The 5,376-nt window shown below is 39.6% G+C and overlaps 1 pseudogene; it reads left to right on the top strand.

The window, feature by feature from the left end:
- The first annotated feature begins 4,403 nt into the window (after window positions 1-4,403).
- On the top strand, window positions 4,404-4,713 carry LOC148355142 (U2 spliceosomal RNA; annotated as a pseudogene).
- Window positions 4,714-5,376: the final 663 nt, after the last annotated feature.

Here is a 5,376-nt window from a genome sequence, read left to right as displayed (position 1 = left end):
ATAATAAACATCGGCTCTTTTAATTGCTCAATGAATTGTTAGAATAATTTATTATTCTAACAATTTATTGAGCACCCATATTCGCTACAGATGTTTAAGAGAACATTTATTGTGGTATGAAGCGGTGCCTAGTGGTCGAATCAAAACGTCATTCACTACAATAAACAATGTTGATTTAAAATACTGCTTGTACTAAACATGCATTTCAAAAATACTCGTCAGTCAAAAAATTCGTATTCATTTTACATAACATGAGCTTCACCCAGAGAAAGGGTCTCAAACCCTTTTCAAGCTGAGAGCTATTTTTTGTTACCTACTAGTGAAAAGGACACACATTTTGATATATATTTCTAAAATACCAACGTATTACAGTAGAACCTCGGTTCTCGACCATAATCTGTTCCAGAACCCTGTTCGAAAACCGATTTGTTCAATCACCGAAATCGTTTTTTCACCGAAAGTAATGTAAATCGTTTTAATCCGTTCCAACACCCTGAATGTTTACCAAGAACGTAATCATGAAGCTAACCCAGGCTAATCATACGTTCGCGTTAGCGTAATCTTCCGTACGAAAGATTACGCTAACATGAACGTGTAAAAAAAAAAAAAAAAAAAGGTCGCTTACACGTCATTTAGCACCAGGGTCTCCACAAAAAGTGGTGAGTTGTTCATTGAAAAGGCGGCTCCGTTCCAGCACCCTGAATGTTTTACGTAAACAACGCTAACCCAGGCTAATCGTATGTTCGCGTTATCATAATCTTCCGTACAAAAAATTATGCTAACATGAACGTGTAAAAAAAAAGGACAAAGAAAATAATTATGAATAGGATTTCTTACCTTTGTGGTGGTCAGCAGAAGCTATGCTGTATTCCCTCGAAAGATCGGAAACTCGCACACCTCTTTCCTATTTAGCTATTATGTCTTTCTTAAAGGCAATAGTTGTACGAACAACTTTTCTTTTTTCACCTGTCCTGCTTGCACCGACCTTCTTCGGAGGCATAATTAGGGGCTAAAACGTTCATCGATGTTAAAAGCGAAAGCGAAAAGAAGCAAGTGCGTACGTGATGACAGTTCTTCTCGAGGGGTGGGGGCGATCTTCACGATCTCCACCCGTACGCCGCTCAGCATCGCACCCTAGCGTACCGGCGTTTGAACTCCGATTTTTTGACCGAACAGCGAAGCAAGAATTTCTCGAAATTTTTGGTCGCGCACCGATTTGTTCGAACTGAGAGGTGTTCGAAAACCGAGGTTCCACTGTATATTGTTACTATGTTGTTACTATGTTATTACAAGGTTCATTATCAGAAGGAGGGTTGAATTGACTAATTTAAAAAAATAATTTAATAAAAAAATCGTAATGTTCCAGCATTGGTGAGCTATTTTCAAAACTGGAGCACAACGTTGGGAACCCCTGACCAGGAGGGAGGTGACATAATTGTCGGCCATCTTGCTGCCACAGGAACCTGTGAATCAAAATCCTCCTAACAAAAAAAAAAGTAGAAAACAAATGGTGTGGTTTGGTTACTATGAGTTTCTAGTTTGTATTCCTCCTTGTGCTTTGTAGATGTTGTTTCAGTTACAGTACACAATACAGCAACATCTAGTGATCAAATAATCCTCGATATCCCTTAAAAAAAAAAAATGGTTTGCACTACCCAATAGAGCAACATCTAGTGGTCAAACAATATACATTGTCCCTTTAAAATAAAAATAAAAAAGTACATAAACCGAAAGAATTCAGGCGATTATTGTTTTTTGATTTTTAGTTTGAGGGGACAATGCGTATTATTTGACCACTTGATGATGCTGTATTTTTGAGTAAAACCAAAAACGAGTGCTGAAAAGCAACAGGAAGAATACAAACTACAGAGACTCCAAGTGACCAAGTTGACTGGCGTAGGAGCAGAACGAGCCCAAGGCATAAACGGGCTAAGTGGCCGCTTAGGGCCCTGCAACCACTAGAAGGCTCTAAAGAGCGGTTAACTTTTTGGGTGCCAACTTTGTCCACATTGTCACTTTGTGCGTCCAATCAAAAACACTTCGACATGAATATAACAAAAATGCTACACAATAACTACAAAACTAAATATCAAATATAGTGCTTAAAACAGGGATCTCATATATTATTTTAGTTTCATTCTAGAATTACAAAAATAATATAGAATTACTACAAAAAGACAACTATTGTACCGTAAATTCCGGACTATAAGGCGCACCTGATTATAAGCCGCACCCACTGCATTTCGGGAGGAAAATCGACTTAGTACATACACAAGCCGCACCGGTATCGACTTAGTACATACACAAACCGCACCAGTAGCCGCATGCGCCCACATTAAATAATGGATGTTTTTTGATTGAACTATTCTGTTGACGGGGGGGATTTTGAATAAGATTTTTGATATAAATTCTTTATCAATCGTCTACCATCTTTCATTAACCAGTTCATGATTCATTTCGAAACCAATGGGCCGAGATACTTGCTCCCAGTCAAGGAACAGAGTCAAGGTCCTAGCCAAAGGGCCAAGAATCTATCAGTACTATTTTTTTTTTTTTTTTTTTGACAAATTTATTGACACTAAAAACAGAAAACAATCATGACAATCTCAACAGCAATTAAGCACATTCACAATATTATATTCCAATATGACGTTTTTAACAGCAAACACAAAGTGAGGTTTGAACAAACCTTCTCGAAAATCTTATTAGCAATCAAGCATATTCACAATTTCATTATATAACATCTTTGTTAGTGGCAATAGATCCGTCCAGGCCAATATTGGGGTTTTTAAGGGTTATTGTTCTATCTACGTTATTCATTATCGGTCAGTTCATAATACGCTACAGAGCCTAGGAGCCGGGACACGTACTCTCAGCCAAAAGGCCAAGCTAAGGTCCTAACCCTAAAGCCTTGCTGCGATCATTGCGAATGCACCGTTCCCGGAGGTACTGCAATACCGGGCCGATGCGTGGAGTGGACAGAGCAAGCTCTACAATTTTAACAATTGCGGTATGCTACTTTTATCAGATGGGGGTTTTGGGGTTTTTAAGGGTTATTGTTCTATCTTCGTTATTCATTATCCATTATCCGTTATCGGTCAGTTCATAATACGCTACAAAGCGGGGGTTTTTAAGGGTTATTGATCTATTTTCGTTATTCATTATCCATTATCCGTTATCGGTCAGTTCATAATACGCTACAAAGCCTAGGAGCCGGGACACTTACTCTCAGCCAAAAGGGGGGGTTTTTAAGGGTTATTGTTCTATCTTCGTGATTCATTATCCATTATCCGTTATCGGTCAGTTCATAATATGCTACAAAGCCTAGGAGCCGGGACACTTACTCTCAGCCAAAAGGCCAAGCTAAGGTCCTAGCCCTAAAGCCTTGCTGCGATCATTGCGAATGCACCGTTTCCGGAGATACTGCAATACCGGGCCGATGCGTGGAGTGGACAGAGCAAGCTCTTATTCCGGCCTATCGTTTCAGGTGATACTGCAATATTGGGCCAAAACGTGGAGTGAACAGAGCAAGCTACTTATCATTTATTGCAGACCTGCAGAGTCGGGGTACCCGTTGAAAGTAATCCAAGGAAAAAAAAGTGTATATTTCCAAAGATAGGGTGGGAAAAATATATATCCACTAGTGTCTCCTGCGTTCACAAACACTCACCTTTACCCATTCCCAGTTCCCATCAGCCCGCGTTTGCTCCGCCCCTTCTTTCTTATTCGCCCGTGAAAATCAGCATAGGTGTCTCAAATAAATACAATACAAAAATATACAGTTGCAAATACATATTATACATGGTTACACATATTTACAAAGAAAGACGGTACACCGAGAGAGTTTTCAAAGCTTTAATGATAATAATACAACTTTCATCCCAAACCGTGCCTTTGAAAGGTACCAAGACGCTACTATTAACACACACGCAAAATAAACGTATCTGATAAAAGTAGCATACCGCAATTGTTAAAATTGTAGAGCTTGCTCTGTCCACTCCACGCATCGGCCCGGTATTGCAGTACCTCCGGGAACGGTGCATTCGCAATGATCGCAGCAAGGCTTTAGGGTTAGGACCTTAGCTTGGCCCTTTGGCTGAGAGTACGTGTCCCGGCCTCTAGGCTCTGTAGCGTATTATGAACCGACCGATAACGGATAATGGATAATGAACGAAGATAGAACAATAACCCTTAAAAACCCCAAATCCCACTCGCAATGATCGCAGCAAGGCTTAAGGGCTAGGACCTTAGCTTGGCCTTTTGGCTGAGAGTAAGTGGCCCGGCTCCTAGGCTTTGTAGCGTATTATGAACTGACCGATAATGGATAATGGATAATGAATAACGAAGATAGAACAATAACCCTTAAAAACCCCAAATTAACTATACAAGGCTTTAGGGCTAGGACCTTAGCTTGGCCTTTTTGCTAAGAGTAAGTGTCCCGGCTCCTAGGCTTTGTAGCGTATTATGAACTGACCAATAACGGATAATGGATAATGAAAAACGAAGATAGAACAATAACCCTTAAAAACCCTAAAAACCCTGTTTCTCTTCATTCGAATAAATGCATGTTTGAACGTGGGCGAATGAGGCTTATATGCCGACCGTGCTCCATGGTCTTTGATTTTTGCAATCCGGAGATGGAATAAGAGCTTGCTCTGTCCACTCCACGCATCGGCCCGGGATTGCAGTACCTCCGGGAACAGTGCATTCGCAATGATCGCAGCAAGGCTTTAGGGCTAGGACCTTAGCTTGGCCTTTTGGCTGAGAGTAAGTGTCCCGGCTCCTAGGCTTTGTAGCGCATTATGAACTGACCGATAACGGATAATGAATAACGAAGATAGAACAATAACCCTTAAACCCCCCCCCCCCAATTTCCTCTCCATAACTGTCGCTGTAAAAGGCATCTCCCCGCCACAGTTTATGCATAATCTAAGGATTTGAAGTCTTATTCGTCATAAGTGGCCGTTAGAAAAATTACATAAATTGGCCACTTCACCGGATAAGCAGTAGGGCTGAACATTTGGGAAAAAAGTAGCGGCTTATAGTCCGGAATTTACGGTAATATTACAAAAATACTAAAGAAATACGACAAAATACTACTGCAATTAGAATTCTACTGAAATACTAAAAAAATACCAATACATAACACTATCATATAAAAAAACACTAGAGAAATATTAATGCAAAAAAGCTACTACAAGAGGTTTACAACATAAATACTGCAAACTACACCTATGGCGGTACTACAAAAACTATTCTATGGAAATATCACAAAAATACTACAAAAATAAAACTACAGTAACACTGTACTAAAAATATTACAGAAATACTAAGGATATTAAAAAAATAATATTTTTATATGCAAATACTACAAAG

The sequence above is a fragment of the Urocampus carinirostris genome, chromosome 12 (assembly GCF_059441175.1).
Source record: "Urocampus carinirostris isolate Australia breed hairy pipefish chromosome 12, RoL_Ucar_1.0, whole genome shotgun sequence".
NCBI lineage: Eukaryota > Metazoa > Chordata > Actinopteri > Syngnathiformes > Syngnathidae > Urocampus > Urocampus carinirostris.
Note: the sequence above shows the minus strand (reverse complement) of the source record. Positions and strands in the feature narration are given on the sequence as shown.